The sequence below is a fragment of the Oncorhynchus kisutch genome, linkage group LG8 (assembly GCF_002021735.2).
Source record: "Oncorhynchus kisutch isolate 150728-3 linkage group LG8, Okis_V2, whole genome shotgun sequence".
Lineage (NCBI taxonomy): Eukaryota > Metazoa > Chordata > Actinopteri > Salmoniformes > Salmonidae > Oncorhynchus > Oncorhynchus kisutch.
Window position 1 is genome coordinate 52,413,775 of NC_034181.2, and position 23,213 is coordinate 52,436,987.

The 23,213-nt window shown below is 41.0% G+C and overlaps 1 long non-coding RNA gene across 1 annotated transcript; it reads right to left on the reverse strand.

Moving 5' to 3' along the window:
• Positions 1-5,254: 5,254 nt before the first annotated feature.
• Positions 5,255-20,887, reverse strand: LOC116374860 (uncharacterized). Its single transcript, XR_004210840.1, has 2 exons — positions 20,401-20,887; positions 5,255-5,470 (listed from the first exon to the last, which is right to left on the reverse strand). It is a non-coding gene; the product is annotated as an uncharacterized LOC116374860 (long non-coding RNA).
• Between the last annotated feature and the right edge of the window lie 2,326 nt (positions 20,888-23,213).

Here is a 23,213-nt window from a genome sequence, read left to right on the forward strand (position 1 = left end):
AGCTACAGTTTTTTAAAATAAATATACACAGGGCAGGAGTTTATAGGTTTTTGTTCCAGCCCTTCACTAACACTTCATTCAACTAATTGTGGTCTAAATTTTTGACTTTTTTATTTGTATTTATTTGTATTATTAAGGGACAATACCAGAATAAATGATCTATTAATTCTGTCTCTTTGCAGCAAATTTACAGAGCTGTGATTGTTTTATATATATATATATATATATATATATATATATATATATATATATATATATATATATATATATAGCATTCATCTATAGCATTCTGTTGGTGGCAAGAATTTAGTATAATAATTCAAATTGAAAAACTATAAGTACTGATCAAGTGTTGTTTTTTTGTACCAATTCATAAACCAAGTGCCATGGAATCGGTACATTGGCTTGCGAAAGTATTCACCCACCTTAGCATTTTTCATATTTAGTTGATTTACAACCTGGAATTAAAATAGATTTTTTTAGATTTTGTTTGTATCATTTGATTTACACAACATACCTACCACTTTGAAGATGCAAAATGTTTTTTAGTGTGTAACAAACAAAAAATAAGACAAAAAAATAAAATATTGAGCGTGCATAACTATTCACACCCGCCAAAGTCAATACTTTGTAGAGCCACCTTTGGCAGCAATTACAGCTGCAAGTCTCCTGGGGTATGTCGCCATACGCTTGGGACATCTAGCCACTGAGATATTTGCCCATTCTTCAAGGCAAAACTGCTCCAGTTCCTTCAAGTTGGATGGGTTCCGCTGGTGTACAGCAATCTTTATGTCATACCACATATTCTCAATTGGATTGAAGTCTGGGCTATGACTAGGCCATTCCAAACCATTTATAAGTTTTCCCTTAAACCACTCGAGTGTTACTTTAACAATATGCTTAGGGTCATTGTCCTGCTGGAAGGTGAACCTACGTCCCAGTCCCACAAGAATTTCCCTGTATTTAGCACCATCAATCATTCCTTCCCTTCTGACCTGTTTCCCAGTCCCTGCAGATGAAAAACATCCCCACAGCATGATGCTGCCACCACCATGCTTCGCTGGTGTTCTCGGGGTGATGTGAAGTGTTGGGTTGCGCCAGACATAGCGTTTTCCTTGATGGCCAAAAAGTGACATTTTTGTCTCATTTGACCAGAGTAACTTCTTCCAAATGTTTTGGGAGTCTCCCACATGCCTTTTGGCAAACACCAAATGTGTTTTTTCTTTAAGCAATGGCTTTTTTTCTGGCCACTCTTCCGTAAGGTTCAGCTCTGTGGAGTGTATGGCTTAAAGTGGTCCTATGGACAGATACTCCAATCTCCGCTGTGGAGCTTTGCAGCTTCTTCAGGGTTATCTTTGGTGTCTTTGTTGCCTCTCTAATTAATGCCCTCCTTGACTGGTGGGCAGCCCTCTCTTGGCAGCTTTGTTGTGGTGCCATATTCTTTCCATTTTTAAATAATGGATTTAATGGTGCTCCGTGGGATGTTCAAAGTTTTGGATATTTTTTTATAACCCAACCCTGATCGGTACTTCTCCAGAACTTGTCCCTGACGTGTTTGGATAGCTCCTTGGTCTTCAAGGTGCCCCTTGCTTGGTGTTGCCCCTTGCTTAGTGGTGTTGCAGACTGTGCACACACAGGTGGACTTTATTTAACTAATTATGTGACTTCTGAAGGTAATTGGTTGCACCAGATCTTATTTAGGGGCTTCATAGCAAAGGGGGTGAGTACATATGCACGCACCACTTTTCCTTTTTTTCCCAGAATTTTTTAAAACAAGTTATTATTTTTTTCATTTCACTTTCACTGTTAACTAGCAACCCACTACCGCTACTACTTTTAAAACTACTATTCTTAGCACCTGTAAGTCATCATGAATGATTTTAAAGTCACTTCTGATTTGTTTAATCCACTAACATTTGAAGAATGGTGTCAACAAGAAGAGGAGGAGGATATGAAAGAAATGAAGAAAGAAGAAGAGTAAGTGGACCAGCAACCTAAGTCTGGCATTAATGTTAGACATGCAGAAATCAGTAGCGCCGCTATAGATGACATAGAAAAGGAGAGAAATTAAAAGGCTACATCAAGTCAAACCAACTTCACAGTGAAGTGCTTTCAGGAATGGTTGTCAGAACAGGGGATAAACATTGATCTGGCAATTGTTTCAAAACAGGAGATGGGTAATATTCTCCGGAGATTCAATGCCACCGCAAGGACTGCTAAAGGAGACCGATACGGAATCAGCAGCGTCGCTGGACTATGGGCAGGCCTAAACCGTAACTTAAATGAGTCGCATCTGAGCCAGTCTTGGTGCCGATGAGAGATACTGAGTTCTTGAATTCAAACATTGTCTTTGCTGGTATCATAAAACAGCTGAGGGCAGGAACAGAACCAGCCAACACCCGCTATAACACGGCAGGACCTAAAAATCCTCTGCGAGTCCGAAGCCTTGAGCCCCGCCACTACTGGAGGATTACTGAAAAAGGTGTGGTTTGATTTGCAGTTGCACTTTGGCCAAAGATGCAACGAAGGAAATTGCAAACTGAAGCCTGGACTCCTTCGTAATAAATGAGGACAAAAATGGATTGAGATACCCAACACTGAGTTTCAATGAAGAACCACAAAAATCCAATGGAAAGCGACGAAGAGAATCGTCACGGCTGCATGTATGAGAACCTAGGGAAGGAGCTCTGCCCGGTGGCATCACTAGAAAAATCTCTCTCTAAATTACCCAAACAACCTTTTATCTATACCCCAGACAAAAGCTCTCTGATAATGACAACCTGTGGTATACCATGGAAGCAATGGGACTCAACACCCTTTCATCAATGCTGCCCTGTCTGTGCAAGGAATAACATTTTGTTCAAATACCCTTGCTGCTATACAGCATATTAATAGAATGAATACATTTGCACACACGTATTTTTATTTGATTTCACTTCACCAATTTGGACTATTTTGCCTATGTCCATTAGATGGTGGACATCGACATTAAAATCCTTTTAAATTACAGTTTGTAATGCAAAAAAATAGGAAAGGCACCAATGGGGATGAATACTTTTGCAAGGCACTGTACTCCCTCTCCGGCCTCTAGGTTATCAGGCTGCTATCACCTCCTTGATTATTTTCCCTATATCTGTCACTCCCATTGGTTCTTTCTTCAGGTGTTATTTACTCTGTTTTGTTTACTCTGTTTTGTTTATTTATTGTTTTGTTTATTTATTAAAACACTCAGTCCATGTACTTGCTTACCAACTGTAAGCGCACTCCTGACAGTATGCAGCTGCTCTTATTAGTAGTCTACAGTTGATCAGACTGAAAAAATAGTATTGTTTACATTCCATAGAGCATGTCAGATTTCTAATGTTTAGGTGTAGCCTAGGCTGCTGCAACAATTCACTAGTTTTGCATGTGTCTGTCCTGAGTGTTGTCTTCGCGAAATAAATACTGGAAGAAAGTGGAAGACCTACTTCAGCGCACGTGAAAAAAGTTGCTGCGTCAACCTCTCTCTTTAATCATTTAATGTATGATGCGATAGAAGCTATCAAATCATTCGGAATTGACAGTCGAAAGTTCGATATTTCCAGCAAGTAAAGCATCCTAACGTGCAATTGTCTCTGCAAGCTCCTTGTAGTTGAACCTTGTCGGCGGAACTGTCCCTCTCGCTGTATCCTCTAAAAGCAAATGATTGCATACCTAAAAACGCAGTGGTGTTAATCAGCTGCTTGAGGACATCCCTGTTTCTTCTTAGTTTCTCGTTGTGTTCCGCAGTTTGAATACGCAGACCTTCGCCCTAATCGATGCAGCTTTTTTCTTGTTGCTTGAATATGATGTGAGCATTTATATGCTACCTGCTTTTGTTTTGCCACTTCATTTGTTTTGCCACTTCAATGATCAATGTACTTCAGGCCACTGTACCCACCTTTCAACCAAGGCTCAGACCTTTCAAAAAGCAGGCAAGGCCAGCAAAACAGGCGGCTTGATTAAAGGTTCCCTGTTAACCAGCTATACTTTTGATACCAGTTGTTATTGAACGCCCTCACCTTTTCATCCTTCTTTATTAAACTGATCTCAGGCAGAGGTTGACCCTCACTTTTAATTTGCACTTTTTCCATGTACCCCAGAGAATGAAAGGTGTACTTCAAAAAGTCCACAACATTTTCGGCAGCGTTGGCCATTCTCCATTCTGGCGGAGAAAACTGCACACTCGCTCTGGTAGCTAGATAGCTATTGAAGTTAGCAAGGCATATGTTAATATATTGCACTAACTGGACACACAAATAAAGTTCTAAAACCAAGAAAACTATTTGTAATATACCTCAGTCTCCTGTAATTTGCGAAAACTAATTTAAATTGAATAATATCCCAAAAATGCTCAACTATCACTTTTCACTCTTAATCTCTATCCAACAATGTCACCAAGCTTCTCGACACATAAAACATGATGCTCTGTGGCAGAATCCCAATATAACCCACTAGGTTCAATCTCTGATCCTAATTCTTTTATTGGATGGACAACATGTCAGTTCATACTGCAAAAGCTTTGATTGGTTGGAGGAAGTCCTCCGGAAGCAGTCATAATTACCATGTATGTCTATGGAAAGTGGTGAGGCCTACAAGCCTCATAGGTTTTGTATTGGTGTCAATGTAGCCAGAGGAGGATGGAAGCTAGCTGTTCTCTGGCTACACCATGGTGCTACATCAGACAGTGCTGTTGAAGTTACTGTAGACCTTCATTGCAAAACATTATTTATTTAAATTATTTAATAATTTAATAATGAATTATTTGGTGACATATTAGTATATTTAATATAGTTTATCTAAAAAGTACAACTTTTTTTATGTTTCAATATTTTTATTTTTATGATGTTTCACTGAGGAGGATGGTCCTCCCCTTCCTCCTCTGAGGCGCCTCCACTGATGTCTACTTCACCATGTTTTTTAACGATCCAATACGTAATGTGGTACACTTGTCTGAATTAGGTTTATGTCCAGAGAGTCTAGAAAGATGATCAAGATCTTCAATGAGACTGTGCAGGGATCCAGATTGCAGACTTAAGAAAACACTTCGGCATACATTGACACGTTTGTTTTTAGATCCTGGATTTCTTACCCCTTGATGTTCTTTTTGGATATAATTTTAATAGCTAACATTTCAATGGCCATAATACATAGATATGAAGACTTGAACTTAATTTACAATGACCTGAAAAATCTACATGATAAACAATAACATGAGTGAATCTATTTCTATGAATCTATCTCAAATCAGAGTTTATTGGTTGTATCCACAGATTAGCAGATGTTATGGCAGGTGCAGCGAAATGCTAGCTCCAACAGTGCAGTAAGTGTAACACATTGTGTTGTTGTACATTTCAGAATCAGATCTTGGGATATGATGATTATCCTGATGGCTGAGAGGTTCCCAAGTTCTTTACATATGTCTGGTTGTCAGGGTGGGATGTCCTTCAACCTGGAACAAGCACAGACAAGGGGAGAGAAATTAAGCTCACTGCTCAAATTTCAGTGCTGGTTCAAGTTGTTGATGTTTAATCATTCTCTTGAAAAAGGTATCTTTTCCAGGGACATGAAACAAGCTAAAGTTATACCTCTGTATAAGAAGTGGATCATGTCTGAACCTTGGAATTATAGGCCTGTATATATCCTCAATATAACATCAAAGATCCTGGATAGAGTTGTATATGAGCAAATGTATGAATATGTCAACAAAGTCTAATGTATGATTTTCAGGGTTTATAAAAGCATACTCCACTGATTCATGTGTACTTTACTTGACTGACTTCATCAGGAAAGAGATTGATGAGGGAAATCTGTGTGGAATGGTACTGCTTGACCTGCAGAAGACCTTTGATACAGTTAACCACTGTCTCCTAATCTCCGAAGTGGAGGCACTGGGGTTAAGCAGCATCCCTCTAGGCTGGGTAAAGTCCTACTTGTCAGGTAGTGAGCAAGTGGTAGAGTTTAATGGTTCACTGTCTCAGGCAAAACCAATGAGGTGTGGTGTTCCGCGGGGGACTGTGCTTGGGCCTCCACAATTTTTACTGTATATAAACTATATGACTGATACTTATTCTTGCCATCTTTTTCTTTATACGAATGACTCTACACTTCTGGTGTCTCATAAAAGTAAACTATGTTGGAGAGCATACTTAGCACAGAGCTTACATTAACAAATAGCTTGGAGATAATAAAGTCTGCACTTAGGTAAAACTGAGGCAATTCTCTTTTGGGTCCAGACCTAAAATATGTAAGTCCTCTGAAATAAAAGTGGAGTTAGGGGTGAGGTTCTGACTACTAAGACCTCTATTAGGTACCTGGAATGCATCCTTGATGGAAGCTTGGGAAGCACTAGTCACTGCCTTCATTCAATGCCATTTTGACTACGCTATGCTAGTAATTCATGGTTTGGGGGCTTATCTAAGCTTCTGAATGGGAAGCTCCAGATAGTCCAGAATAAGCTGATCAGGGTAGTATTGAAGATGAGCCCACCTGCTCACATAGACAAGAGCTGCTTTCAGGAACTCAAATCGATGACTGTTGAGGCTAGGGTGTCCCAGATAATACTGGGTTTGGTTTATGGTTCTGCATCAAGATATCTAAATAATTACTTTCCCCATGTTAGGGATGCACACAATCATATCACCAGAAAATGTGTGTTTATACATGTTCAGCAGTAATACTGGAAAAGGTACTTTCTTGTATACTGGAGCCTCAGAGTGGAATGTGTTGCCTCTGATCCTAAATGCAATGTACTCTCTGGGCAGCTTTAAAAATAAAGGAAAACACTGTTTCATATCTTCTGTGCCCATTTGAATGTACCTTACGATGCAACGGATGTTCTTCTTCCTTGTTTTTATGTTTTATTATCTCACGGTTGTTGGATCTTGCCAAAACATCTTGTCTAAAGAGGACCACAATGGACCAGACTTTGTGTGTTATCCTCAATTATTTTACTCATGTGCATGTGTGGCTTTTCAAGTTTTATGTGTGCTTGTTTTTTTAAATGGTTGAATTAATAAACTAAACGCTGCACATATTCAAGGAACAAGTAAGCCCAAGCCAAGCCAAAAACAACCTGTGCTCTCAAGAAGAACTCCATTTTTTGATGTGCTCCTCCCAGGGCCACTCACCACACTTGATCTCTCCTGCTCTCCAAATGTGGTTCTGCCCTGCTTGTGGGTAGGATGAATATGATCCCCATAGCTCTGTTCCTCTAACACTAAGGTTACAGTGGATAGGAACCAGTGAGAGAGATGGGTCAAAGTCTGGGTGATTCACACCCAGCAGTATCAAGTGGTTCAGATTCCATGTCCACACTTGCATACAACATAAAATGAATTAATGTAGTGGGCATGCATTCTAAATAGTATGGTCATTGGAACATAGCCAGAGTCTCCAAGTCGGTGTACTGCTGCCTTAACGACAGGACACCTAATTGACATTCAAGCCTCGTCCTGTTTTAACCCCCAGCACTGATTTGTAAAATACACACACACAGGGGTGATTTACTGTATCTAAGCAAACATAGGGAGAGGTTATATGCATGGTGGCCACAACCACTGAAAATGCCTAAGGTGAAAAGAACACATATAAAGATTTGACGATGAATATCTGCAATTTGCAAAACAGGCTTTTTCCCAATTTATGTGCAAATGATTCCGCATTTGATCGACGGAGCCAGTATTCGCTCTGTGCATCTCCGGACCTTAAGAATGAATTGGTCTCACCTGAGTCATTTTGGAAAATGGGGAGAGATTTATTCATTTACATGAATTACCATCAGCCAGTGTGAGTCAAAGAGGGAGAAATGATACTAAGTGCCTGTTGATAGCCTGAGGATGAAAGTAACACAGCTGTCTGATGTAATGCTATCTTCTCAGTTATGAGTTACTTTGTGAAATACACTTCTCCAATTCTTCCAGTAGATATTGACAAGAACAGCCTGGCACACACAAGCAAGACTCTTTTGGGGAGAATATAGATTTTTGGTTTTAGCAGTAGGTGGATTTTTTTGGGGAAGGGAAAAGTGGACAGCGGAACTGCCGAACAGGAACTCTCACTATTATCTTCCTCTTGTCATTACTTGTATTATTCACTGTTTGACCAGCACAAGAATGAGAAGTTAAATCTAAAGCCCGCACAGGCTATTGGCACTGCTGTTCCTGTCTATATTGAATATACCTCAATATACAGTACCAGTCAAAAGTATGGACATACCTACTTATTCCAGGGTTTCTATTTAGTTTGACTATTTTCTACATTGTAGAATAATAGTGAAGACATAAACACATATGGAATCATGTATTAACAAAACTAGCCACCCTTTGCCTTGATAACAGCTTTGCACACTCCTGGCATTCTCTCATCCAGCTTCATGAGGAATTATTTTCCAACAGTCTTGAAGGAGTTCCCACATATGCTGAGCACTTGTTGGCTGTTTTTCTTTCACTCTGCAGTCCAACTCATCCCAAACCATCAGAATTGGGTTGAGGTCGGGTGATTGCGGAGGTCAGATGATCTGATGCAACACTCCATCACTCTCCTTGGTCAAATAGCCCTTACACAGCCTGGAGGTGTGTTGGGTCATTGCCCTGTTGAAAAACAAATGATAGTCCCACTAAGCCCAAAGCAGATGGGATGGCGTATCGCTGCAGAGTGCTGTGGTAGCCATGCTGGTTAAGTGTGCCTTGAATTCTAAATAAATCACTGACAGTGTCACCAGCAAAGCGCCCTCACATCATCACACCTCCTCATCCATGCTTTACGGTGGGAACACATGCGGAGATCATCCGTTCACCTTCTCTGCGTCACAAAGACATGGAGGTTGGAACCAAACACCTCTAAATTGGACTCATTAGACCAAAGGACAGATTTCCACCGGTCTAATGTCCATTGCTTGTGTTTCTTGGCCCAAGCAAGTTTCTTATTATTATTGGTGTCCTTTTGCAGCAATTCACCCATGAAGGCCTGATTCAAACAGTCTCCTCTAAATAGTTGATGTTGAGATGTGTCTGTTACTTGATCTCTGTGAAGCATTTATTTGGACTGCAATCTCCGGTGCAGTTAACCCTAATAAACTTACCCTCTGCAGCAGAGGTAACTCTGGGTCTTCCTTTCTTGTGGCGGTCCTCATAAGAGCCAGTTTCATCGTAGCGCTTGATGGTTTTTGCGACTGAATCCTTCAAAGTTCTTGACATTTTCAGATTGCCTGACCTTCATGTCTTAAAGTAATGATGGACTGTCATTTGTCTTTGATTATTTGAGCTGTTCTTGCCATAATATGGACTTGGTCTTTTACTAAATAGGGCTATCTTCTGTACACCGCCCCTACATTGTCACAAGCATTAAGAAGGAAATACATTCCACAAATTAACTTTTAACAAGGCACATCTGTTCATTGAAATGCATTATAGGTGACTATCTCATGAAGCTGGATGAGAGAATGCCAAGAGTGTGCAAAGCTGTTATCAAGGCAAAGGGTGGCTAGTTTGAAGAATCTCAAATATAAATATATTATATTTGTTTAACCTTTTTTAATTACTAAGTGTCATTTCATATTTTTGATGTGTCTTCACACAATATTCAATATTATTCTAATAAAATAAGAAACACCCTTGAATTTGTCGGTGTGTCCAAACTCTTGACTGGTACTGTACCTCAAGTTCCTGTCCTTTTGACTCCAAGTAGTACACCCTCCACATCAACAGGTCCGTCTAGAGAAGAGCAGGTGCTTTAGCTCATTCTGGGGTCAAACCATTTGACCCAGCTAACTGCCCACCCAGTTTATTTCCCATCACCTTCCCTCTCTTTCCCACACTCTCTTTCTTTAGTAATGGCACTCTTGATTGCTCTGCACAATTACACTGTGTGCTCCGGCTCCAATTGAGCTCCAGCTCGGTCACAAAGAGGGGTGCAGAACTGAGCAAGGCGGCCCCTTCTCCCTCCTCGCTATCCTGGCTGGCAATATTTTGAGGGGGTTGGCTGCCACCTCTCTCCCCTTGCAATCTGGGCATGTGATTTTCTGAGTGGTGAGGGCGGTACTGGGCAAGACATCCAACTCTCTCCCCCTCACTTTCCAGGCTTGTTGTATTCTGCAGCAGCCAGTCAGTCCATCACACTGGCATTTAGCGCTGGGTTGATGTACACTAATAGGGACTTGACTGCCGCCTTATCAGTCAAGGGAGGACCTGGGTCAGTGGAAACTAAAGTGTACATCTACATACCTGACAGTGAGGTTTTTATGATGGCACAGCTTTTAATGTTAGATATATACATTATCTGAGTTTCTGTGAAGTGATGAAAAAAGGTATTTAGGGTAGTTATATTGGCTGTACTGTACTCAGAAGTTTTATAGCTGTGGTCTGTTGTGTTTCACAGTAGCTGCCAATGTAATCACCATGTAAATAGGTTTGAGTGGGGACCAGATGTTGTTTTTTTCACTTGTTTTGGTTATCCGGATATTGCTAAAACACTAAGTGAATACATTGAGTACATTTTTTGTTCAAACGTTCACATTTGTAGAGATAATACGGAACATAATTAGTTCATGGAATGCCTGGAAATAAAGCGCAAAAGCATGGAAATGAATCAAAGACTGAATAGATATGACTTCAGAGGATTAAATGTTAACACATTACCTCGACATGTAATCTGATTTTATGTATGTATGCTGGTGGCTTATTTCAAAATCATTTTCTCTCTTTTACTTTCCCATTTTCGAACAGCATGGAGCCAAATTTTTATCTACCTCAAGTGTCAAAGGAAAATAGGGCGCAAACCATTTTCTGTCAGAGGGTTATTTTCTCTCAATCACTCTCTCCCACTCTCAATCTACCTATTATGCTTTTATATCCATCTCTATCCATCCATCTTCATGCCTCAAATGATCTCTATATCTCGGTCTTATCGTCTTTCTCTCTGTCTGCGTTAGTGATTCCTTCTCACAGTCGGTATCATACCTCTTGATCCCCTGTTAACCATCCAGAGCTAATTCTCACTCTTTTTTGCTCTCTCTCCATTTTAGTAAACCCGAAAAATTAGCAGATTTTAATTTCATACTTTACAAGTATGCACTATAGTGAAAATTCGCCTGCTAAATCATTTAATTTGTTACCATTTTTTTTATAACACAGAATTTCCCTTACCCTCCAAGATTGCGAAATCTTCTCTCCAAGTTTGCTCTGCCTTTGCAGTTTCCTACATTTCTCACAAAGCCTCTCACCATTCTGCTCTCTCACCCCACCCCTCCTATCTAAATATGGGTGTTTATAAAACGGGTTGGTTGGATCCTGGATGCTAATTGGTTGATGTGCAGAAGTTGTGGGACAACAACTCCCGCAAAATACCATGACATATTCATCTCGTAATTCCACTGTCCCGCAGCCCAGTCAGGAAATTCATAAACTTAATCTCCCTTTGGAAAAAAAGTGTCTACACAGTATTTTTCAATGACACTTTGGTTTGCAACAGTTGGGAGATGTTTAAACCTACCTGTCTGCCTCTACGACCTGTGCAACAATGTATAATTTTACAAATGCGATCTCCCTTGCCAGTAGGCTACCGAGCCCAAGAACGAACCTGCAACTAATAATTCACCATGGAAACCGAAAACACTCAGAATTCCATTCGTTCATTAACCAGCACAGTGCGACCTATGTAGGCCTATTGGATATTGTCTCTCATCATCATTGAATCTCTGCTAGCTAGCTACATGCCAATGATATGTTTAGCATAGCAACGTTGAATGAATATAATGAACGACTGGGTCAAAACATGACAAAAGAACTAATGACCAGCCAGCTTGGGTACAAACTGCAGAATGCAAAAACAAATGTACTTGTTAAAATAATGTTTTTGATTATAGAATGTAATTAAAATGTATATAAATATGTTTGCAACCGTTTTATTAAAGCAATAATGCCCTCAAACCCGGGAACAATCGTGTGACAACTCCCTCCAAGGGCTTCGCCTCTGGCGTCAGAACAGCCCTTGACGGGAGATTTCACACGATAATTCTCAGGTTCTCAGGCATTATTGCGGTGGGTTGGGCTTTCAAGTCAGTTTTCATCCACCTGCTTGCTGGAGGACAGAAGTCCCAACTTGGGAGAAAGATTTCCAGAAGGATAAGGAATAACTGTTTAAATTATTTATTTATTCATCAAAATATGTTAAAATGTTCAACAAATTAAATTCATATGAATTTTTTTTTTTGATGCTATAGCTAGCAATCAAGAGAAAACTCTGACTGAACGACTCTGCACCTTTTGCTCTCCAAATGGACGTTAGAGCCGAGAAGCCCATGCATTGACTTTGTCGGGGGATGCTATTCACGAGGACATATTGTTCTGTCTCACGGTTCCCGAGCATGAAACGACACAGGGGATATTCAGTATGCTCTGTGACTATATTGACGAAACCAGATTCCATGGGATTGAATTGTGGGCTTTTGCACAGATGGGGCTCCATCTATCACAAGACAGCGTGCAGGTCTCTCAATGATTCTCCATCTGCCATATGGACGCATTGTATGATACACCCACTGAGCTATAATGGATACACCGAAAGCAACTGGTGGCAAAAGAGCTGAGTGCAGAACTCAGAGATATGCAGCAGGTAACTTCAAGTGTAAGCTACACAAGCACGCCTGTTCACAAAACTATGTGGAGATATGGGATCAGAGCATGACAATGTTCTATTTCACTCGGAGGCTTGGTGGTTATCGAGGGGGAGTGTTGGAAAGATTTTTTGGAATTGAGAAAGTTACTGTTATCATTCACAATGAATGTAAAAAAATTGACTTTTGTTGACTTTGTGTCTCTTTGAAAGAAAATGTGTCTCTTTGAATATGTAACAGACATATTTGGTAAACTGAACGAACTGAATGCAAGCATGCATGGGAAATACAAAGTATTGACCAATTCAACAAAATCCATTTGACTGTGATCCTGGCTCATTTGACATGCCTGTAAGTGAAATCGAACAGCTGATCTAGCTGTCGTGACCGAATGCTGCAGACAATGCATTCACGGGTCACTATGGAGGAGTTTTGGTTCCTGACTGTGCCGTCTCCCTCCGAGCATTAAAACTCATGGTAGGCTGATTCAGTGCTCTCATTTGCATTAAAAACAAATATCGATCCAGGTTGGATGTGACTGTCGACCACACCCCCTGACTTTGAGAAGCTCTGACGCAACATGCATCAAGCACACCCATCTCATTAGTGGTGGTGAGATAAGATAAACTATGTTTGGCTGATTTGCAATTGACTGTCATAGCCCCATTTAAAATCAAATAAAACATTGGCAGTTAATTACATTTTTTTTTTCAAATGATTGGGGTCCTGAGAATTTTCAGATATCAAAATGGGGTAGTGGGCCAAAATGTTTACGGAACCCCTTCCCTATTGTGTTGCACCAATGGTTTTGGTGCTACTAGTTACAATTAGAGAATAAGTTATTCTAGTCTTACTGTAAACAACTTGATCAAGCCTATAGATATGAAAAACAGTTAACAAAATGATTACACATTAACAATATGCGTAATACAAGGGGCAATTTGCTCTAAGAAACCTTGTAGGAATATTATCCAGGCCTGTGGCTTCTAGGCATTTAAGCTCTGTTAGCATACTGGCTACGTTGGCTGTTGCTACCTTTGCAAAAGAAAAAGAGTTGGTTGAACCCCTAACTCTGCATAATACTTCTTGACTTGGTTGTTTCCATACAAACCAGAACTGGTGGGCAGCTTGCTGGCAACAGAGGTAAACAAAAATAGTTGAATTCATTGGCAACCCCTGCTTTTTCATATACCATCTCCCCCTGATGTTCAGTCCAATAGTTTGTTTTTGGTAGTACTACCACAGCCGAGTTCCTTAAATGATTTCCAAAGCTTTTTAAAGTATTTTTTGTTCTCAGTGATTTTATCAGCAAAGTAACCCCTCTTAGCTTCCTCCATCCTGCTCTGTGCTTCATTTCTGTGATGTTCATATAGAAGAAAATCAGGCTGCTCTTGAGAGTTCTTACATGTCTTAAAGGCCTTATTCCTTGCTTTGATAGATTCTACAGTCTCATGATTAAACCAAGGGCTAGATCTCTGCTTTACTCTGACCCATCTAATGGGAGCCATCACATTCACCACATCAAGGAATCTACATTTAAAGGCTTCTCAGGCACTGTCAACCCTTGCAATGTGAAATAGCAAATATACAACCAACTATATAAAGAGAAGACATAGAGAAGAACTCACTTTATTGCTATGTTGTTGAAGTATAGCTTAGAAAGGTACCAGGTACTTTATTGAGAAGTGCTTCATGAGGCTTACAGTGAGGGGCATACCTTTGATTTGAGATGTAGAGGGGACAACATCTGGCAGGGGTCTGGGAGTCCTAACCCAGAAAGATCAAACACCCCATGAAACACCTTAGTGCATCTAGTGTCACATCTATTTGAATTATAGAACCTTTGATAAAAGTGGGATGGGACAAGTCCCCCAGTCCCTAGTAAAAATTACTCCCATGCCTCGGTGTATGAAATGTGACTATTTTGCTCAGTGGTTTGTTAGGAAGACGTCTTTCTGTGGCTACCTCTGATTATACCTGACTGACTGATTCACACGCCAAGTGTACAGTATATACAGTAAGTGTATGTGTTTGTGTGTATGAACATAAATCCTTGTTGTGTGCGTATGCATACATGCAGTTTTTTCTATCAGATTAAGCACAGGGGTGGCAGGTCAGATGGGGAAAGCGATCGATAAGAGTCGCTACATGTGAGCTTGGCCACCATTGGGACCAGTCGAAGAGTAATCCAGATCGATGCCAGATCGATCACATGACACAGTTTGTTGTGGTCTGCAGGGGGATTGGTGTGAGGAATGTCGTGATGAAAAAAACTATGCCCCCATCGTCTCTCAACTAACCTGTCCCCCTTTCCTCAAATCAAAGTCATAGTCGGTTGAACAGCTCATCGTTCCATCAAAATTGCTAACAGGGTTCCTGAGATTAAGTAAAAAAACATCACGATCAGTCAATAATACAATTAAGATCATGTTCTTTTCACATGACAAAAACATTATTTTGCTTGGTACATGACTCCAGAATCTCTTGAAGGATGCTGTTTTCTAAACTCTCCAGGAAATGCTGCTTTGATTGAGTGCAGTCCATAGTCATTTCGGAGCGTATGGTGTGATTCAGAGCTGTACAGCTCTGCCGTCTACATACGCTCAGATCATTAGTTAGAAAAACCCTGGTGAGTACCGCCTGTGTCCCAAATGACACCCTGTTCCCTATAAAGTGCACTACTTTTGACCAGAGCCCTTGGTCAAAAGTAGTGCACTAAATTGGGAATAGGGTGAAATTTGGGACGCAGCTTGTTCTTTTCAGAGCTGTAATAGACGTTGCCTGCCACAGTGGTAAATCATTTAAATGGCTTCTGTTTGGCAGGATAGGTAATTAAATTAGCACACACTGTTATGGACGTGGCATTCATGAGATCATCATGGGGGGCTAGGTGTGTGTATTGCTGTGAAATTGTGTGTGTGTGTGTGTAGTGGGGCTGGGTGTGTGTGTGTGTGTGTGTGTGTGTGTGTGTGTGTGTGTGTGTGTGTGTGTGTGTGTGTGTGTGTGTGTGTGGTGGGGCTAGGTGTGTGTGTGTGTGTGTGTGTGTGTGTGTGTGTGTGTGTGTGTGTGTGTGTGTGTAGTGGTGCTAGGTGTGTGTGGGTGGGGGTGCTGGGGGAGGTGTGTTTATGGATGATATCAGGTGAATATTTTCATATTGCAGAAACTAAACTGTTCATTTGACTCATTGATGGATGAAGAAAATCAGCATTTTAGCTTTTAAAATACCAGTCTTTACTTGCAATTTTTGACAAACTTGAATTTCAGGTTTTTGTGTTAATATTCAGCAAACTCTGAGTTGAAGCCAACTGTGCCTTTTGGGAAAAAAGGCCAAGCGGCTGGCTAGGGATTGATTTTTGTCAGTTGTTGTGGGCAGCCTCTCTATAGGATACCATTGTTGTTGTTTATGTTTTCATGGCTTTATATGTATCTCCTTTAATATCCTGAACTCTGGTTAGAAGTCAAATGTTTTAAATTAATATTGGTGGGGGTGGTGTGTGTCTGTGCATAATTAATAATAATAATAATAATTTGGTGGGTGCTTATATTTGTACTATTTCACACATGTAGAAGTGTGTATTCACAATTTGTCAATTGGAAATGTTTTTTTTGCATATCCCAACTCCCCCTGAGACACCTTCGGTGAGCGGGTTTGTGCCTTCACCTACAAGTAAGTGTGGGTTTCACGTTTGTGTGTGTGTCTGTGTGTGTGTGTGCATCTGCCTCTGTGTGTGTGCCACACAATCACACATCCCTAATTATGCCCAAGAGGTTCTATCAAACCACACACACAAACACATTCCTCCCCCCTTGAAAGCCTGTGCCTCTCCCTGCTAGCTGTCAATACCACTTTCTGTGTGAGTGTCACATGGCAGCGGGAAATGAAGGCTGCCATCTGATAATAAACAGAGAGACTTGTTGAGCATGACTGAAGGGCCTGCAGTAATAGTTCCCAATCATTCTAGGTACGGCGAGATTTCCGCAGTCTCCCACTGTCTCTGTGATCATCATGGCGTCTTGTGTGCCGGAAGACGGAATGTGACACTGACGGGGGCCATGTGGAGCGCTGCATGTAAAAGGTTGAGTTGGTTGAGAGCTGCGGATTGAGAGTTTGTATGTTTCTGGTAATGGGTGTGTGTAAGAATGACTCACAAACACACACCCTACACCCACACTCCCTATACCCCCCATGGACTGACTGGCACTTAGCCACGGTGGTCCCTGGCTCTGTCCCACTTGCTCAGTTCAGCCTAGCTGAGGCTCTCCCCCTTAGGCTGAGTGTGGCAGTGGAGAGGTGCTGAACCCTCTCTGGAGAGTGATCCATCAAGGCATTCCCTCAGCTGATGGACCTCTTACCCTGACCAGCCCCCCTTGCCGCCCTGTCTCGTGTCTAAGGTTGTACAATTACTGCAGTACTTCTCAAATAGTGGGGCGCGCCACCCTGGGGGGGCTCGGAGCGATGCCAGGGGGGGCGCGTGTGACCCCGGGGAACATGCTTTTTTTGCCGCAGGGAGTAGTTTTTTTTTGCACCGAACAAGAGCACACAGCACAGAGCAGGAGATATGAAGAGCAGATAACAAACCATTAAGAGACACCCCAAAAAATATTTAACAGGGATGAAAAGAAAGGCAGAGAGAGATGGAGATAATGAGACAAACGTAAGTCTCCCGAAAGCTAAGACGAGGAAATATGACGAAGCGTATGTAGCGCTTGGCTTCACTGTGACTATGGTGGGAGACGAGGAAAGACCGGTATGTTTACTGTGTCTAAAAATGTTGGCAGCGGACAGCATGAAGTCAAATAAATGAAGGCGTCACTTAAAGACATTACATCCCAATCACGCTGATAAGCCGCTTGAGTTTTTTCAGTGAAAACGTGCCGAATATTGTCAACAATCGCCCCGCTTTGTGAATGCTACTTCAGTAAACCAGCGAGCACTGTTAGCATCATATAAGGTGGCGTACCAAATTGCTCAGTGAAAAACCCCCACTCCATAGCAGAGGAGCTGATACTGCCTGCAGCATTAGATATGGTCTCTGTCGTGCTGGATGACGCAAGTGCTGCAAAAATAAAAACTATCCCTCCGTCCAATGACACCGTCGCCAGACGTATAAATGACATTGCTAACAATCTTAAAGAACAGCTGGTAGATAAACTCAAAGAGAAACGTTTTGCATTACAGTTCGATGAAGTAACTGACAGCAACAAAGACTGTTTGTTTATTGCTTATGTACGTTTTGACCTGACAAACTCCCTGTGGGAGGATCTACTTTTTTGTAAATATGTCACAGACAGAGCCACAGCTGAAGAGCTATTCAAAATGCTGGACTGCTTCCTGACTGAGAATGGGCTAAAGTGGGAGAACTGCATTGGTGTTTGCAGTGATGGTGTACAGACCATGGCAGGGATGAGAAAAGGAGGCCTCACCTAATGCTGAGTGGACACACTGTGTTATACACAGAGAAGCACTGGCATCAAGGCACCTTTCCTCTGAATTAAGTGAGGTTATGACTGACATTGTAGGTGTAGTCAATTTTATAAAGACCACTAAAAACAAGTCTTCTCTGCTATCTGTGAGGAGATGGGAGCTGAACATCAAGCTGTGCTGTTTAACAGTGAAGCAAGGTGGCTGTCACGAGGAAAAGTCTTGTCCCGAGTTTGAGCTCAAAGAGCAGATAAGAATGTTTTTGGAGCAGGAGCACAAGTATGACCTCGCAGAAAAATTTAGTGATGAGAATTTCCTGGCAAAACTGGCCTAGCTGAGTGACATATTTGGAAAGCTAAATGAACTAAATATACAGCTTCAAGGGAAAGATAAACACCTCCCTCAGGTCACAGACAAGATCAGCTCTTTCACTCGAAAGCTTGCAATGTGGGGCAGGCGACTTGATGAAGGAAATACTGATTCATTCGAGAACCTGCATGAATTTGTTGACACTACTGACTATGATGGCACCTCAGTGATTCCATATATTAAGGAGCATATTTCATCACTGATGGGATTCTTTAAAAAGTACTTCCCTGAAAACAGTTCCCAATATGACTGGGTGAGAGATCCTTTCAATGCACCAGCTCCAACTTGTTTCAGCTCTGCAGAGGAGGACCAATTCATTGATATGACGTCTGATTCCACATTGAGACTGAGGTTCACATCACAGACACTGAGTGAATTCTGGCTGAGTGTAGAGAGGCAGTATCCACTCTTAGGGCAGAGGGCCATGGGCATTCTTCTTCCTTTTGCAACATCTTATCTTTGTGAGACTGGCTTCTCTGCTGTTGCTGCACTGAAGACCAAGTATAGGTCCCAGCTAAACATTGAGCAGGAGCTGAGAGTTGCAGTATCATGCTTCAAACCCCACTTCGAAAAGCTGTGCTCTGCAAAACGTGCTCATTGTAGCCATTAATCCTGACCTCCTCATTTAGATTTTTTTTAAATCAGCACAAATTGTTTTATTCATTTTTGTTTTATAGGTCAGTGTTTCATATATTGTGCTCCTGGGTTAATGTTGTTGATCAATTTGAATTTATTATTATTGATTGATTATATTTTATTTTTCAGTATCAAATGGTCAAGAAATGTTTACAGTTTAAATAAGGATGGATTTTTTTTTCAGGCAAATTGATGCACTTTAAGTCTTTTTCTGTTACAGACTAAAATATTTTTGAATAAAGTTATTCTTTGTTGTAAGTTGATCTATATTTATTTTACATTTTTTAAATTTTCTTTCATGTTAATAAGGACACAATGGTATGCAGAGGTGTACAATTTTATAGACAAATGATACTATTTACAGTCGCGGCGGAGAGTTGGGGGCGCAAAATGTTTACTTCTTCCTAGACGGGGCGTAACAGAAAATAATTGAGAAGCACTGAATTACGGTAACTTTTTTAGAGGCCTTGTGGTTAGAGTGAGATGAAAGGTTAGGAATTTAATTTCCTGTCGAGTCATACCAAAAGTGTAAAAATGAGACCCAAAGAGTCACTTTTTGGCCCTCAGCATTAAGGAGATAGATTGGTGGTAAAATGTGGTAAGGGTCTGTGAGAGACTGGCATCCTGTCCAGGGGGTATACTTGTAAATAAAGCTGTCTCACACAGAAACAGGAGATAGGCTTCTGCTCCTATGAGCCGTTGTGGCTCGCAGAAGCCAAGGCTTGTGCAAAGCTACTTAAAACTTAAGTCACAACACATTGACATTGACGTATGTCGTGACGTGACTATCATTAATGTGATGACTGTTATTTTATTGAATAAATAACTATGATTAAATTAATAATGTAACAATGAACTCATTAGCAATCCTGGGGCAGCACAGAAAAGGTTTGTTGAATGAGTTACCTTTTCCTGAATTAACTCAAAAACATATCAGAATATGTCGTTATCATACCAGTCATCCGTTAATCATTATTATTTCATACCAGTCTCATTCTGACATCGCTGAACTTGTAAATCTACACAAACCCTAGTCTAAATGATGATTCAACGATACACAATTGGCTTAATTATTTTTTTACTAACTAACTAACCACACAGGAATACTTAACACACACACTATAGGTTGAATTGATTACTAACATAATGTAATGAAAAGTCCCTAGTGGACTAACCCGATATGAAGGCTTGTTACACAATGGAAAGGGGTGGGGAAAGAAAGAGCGGGAGACAGAGAGGGGACCCATCGTACATACAGTTGGAAATCTATACTCATTGGAATGTGAATACTTTGCACATGAACGACCGCTCATTCGTAAATAATTGCAATGTATATATTTACGCTTGCATGTCTTTGTCGTTTCTCTCTGTTAAAATCGCCCGGTCCATCTATGGGGAGTCGTTCGACAGAAGTCTCTGGTTTGTCCACTAGAGGTCACAATGTCCTTTGTAGTTGTAGTAGGCTTCTTTGTCTTGGAGTGTTCGTTAGGACAGTACCTTCAGATGTACCACACGGTGGTGAGAGGGAAATGTTCTTCCACTCTCGCCTTCGTCAGACTCGATTCTTCAAATGTTACACACGCGGTGGTCTTTGGTTGAGTTTACTAGACTAAAGTACTTAAACAGCTGCAGACTGAATGTTCCAATGGAGTCTTTATCTTCTTCACTTGAGAGTTTGAGTCTTACCATTTTCTGGTCTGGAAGTTTTAAACCATTTCAATGTGTGAATGATCCTCATATTCTTAATGGTTGATTATTCAGGGTACAGCTAGGACCATTTTAAACACCGGCATGTTTTGGTCTTTAGAGATTTTCTTCTTCACTCATGTGTAGTTTCTAACCATTTTGTCCTTTATAAGCACTCTGGCAAAAGGGGCGTTCCATCCTTTTGGAATAATGTCTGAGCTCATGTGGGTGTGGTTACTGACTGTGTAAAACTTTACATGACAACAATTCTCATTTAGAAGGCCCAAATCACTTTGCTATCTTTTCACAAATAGTTTCATATTTATTTATATAAGTTTTACAACAATGTACATTTGAAAACTGGGACGTAAACATTTGTAGTTACCTTTATATTGCTAAACCATCTTTAATGACATCACAACACAAATTATATGATTATTGTTTGGATCCCCACCAACCAATTACCACATTCTTTATGTTATGAATATTGTTTCATTATCCACTTTTGGATGTTGGAGTTTGGAGTTTGTGGCAGATTTTCTCACAACACATTTGTTACGCATGCCTCTCGGAGGAGGGAGCTCAACACCCTGCTAGACTCAACCCCCCGTGGAGTGAAAGAGGTATGTGATCGTAGGTGCGGGTAAGGATGACATAGGCAGAGAATATTACCGTTTACAGGGAATTTATTCTTCCTTCAAATGATAATGTGGGGAAAAGAGGCTGAACATAACCAAAGCAAACAAAGTTAAAGAGCCCCCTCTCTACCTTACCTGCCTACCCACTATTTACTTATTCTTAACGCCTCCTGGCACGCTAACCAAAATACAGGGGGGGGGGGGGTGGTCTGCCTAGGTCTTACCTAGTGTGCATAGACAGAGTACATACTATGGGTATATATAACAGAACAATAACAATAACAGAATAATTACTAACGTAAAGTGAACAATTTCAATAGTCAAAAACACAGTCCTTTTGACATATACATACCTCTGCAGGACCAGCTATAAAATACTTTACAACAAATTATACAGACCAACAACGAAACACAGGACACACAAAGAAGCTCTCTTTCTCCTATCAAAGGAGCACTGGCTTTTCAAGCTGCAGAAGGAGTCGGTAATTTTACCAGCTGTATCCCCTGACGAGAGGTCAGAGCGCCAATCTGCAATGAGGGCCAATCTACAATGGGGCCGACCAATCAGCTGCTTGGAATCCAGGAAGCTATCCTGAAACACACACACACAAACACATACAAACTCAAAACAGCACAGAAACTGGGGAATGTAACATACAACTGATTCCTTTGTTCAATTCTGCAGGTGTAGAGAGAGAAAGTTTACGACCGGTCGTTAAAGTCATAGGACCGGCCCACTTCCCCTCCCTGCCTCTAAGGTGGGAGAGAGGGGGGGCTCTCTTTGACCATTTACCCAGGAGGGAAAGTCATGACACAAAGAACACACACACAGGTGTATAAGCAGTGAAGCACACTGTGTCAACACACATTCATATGTCACGTGTACTCATTTGCCAAATCTACTCTGCTGAAGAGAAATGGAACCTAAACGAGTCTGACCAGAAATGTTATGGTACAGATAACAGATAAGTCATTCGTAGCGCAGATATGTTTGCATCACCATACAGTACTTTTGGTTGTGGAGCTGTCTATGTCCTGAAGAATATAATGGAATATTTGTGTAATAACACATTAATTACACATTCATAGCATGTATTAGACATTATTTTGCATATCATGCAGCTGCTACATGATGCACAGTTCGTGATGGGAGTTTCAAAGCACATCAGTGTATAATTCTTGTTTTGGTGCATCTACAGATGAATAGCAATGGTATGTATCATCGAGACGAGAGAAAACATGCTGTGGGGTAGAAAAAGTGAGTTTAAGAGATCAATTGGATGGATTGGAGAGATTCTACTGAGGTTGAGTGTGTGTCTGTGTGTGCATGCATGCGCATGCGTGTGTGTGTGAAAAAGAGATAGAGGATTTTCTGGAGAGGGTGTGTATGCGTGAGAAAGAGAGAGTTGGACTGGATGGGATTGGAGAGAATCTGATGCGATTGGTTGCACTCATGTGTAAACGTTCAAATTCCTATTTACAATGACAGCCTAGAAACAGTGGGTTAACAGCCTTGTTCAGGGGCAGTACGACATATTTTTACCTTGTCAACCTTCTGGTTACTAGTCCAATGCTCTAACCACCAGACTACCTGCTGCCCCAAGGTATTTGGTGAAGGTATTACCACTGTGTCTTCTCCTATTGTAACTTAATCAAGTCGATTTCCCTGCCTACAGGGATGCGCTCCACAGGATTTCAAAAGCCATTCTCGGGGGAATTATCAACAAGCAACACCTCTTCTCTTCATTTTCCCTCCTCCTCCTTCTCTCCCATTCCCATTAAATGACCATGCCGGCGTCCCTTGGCCTGGGATCTGTTGCTGTGAGGGATTT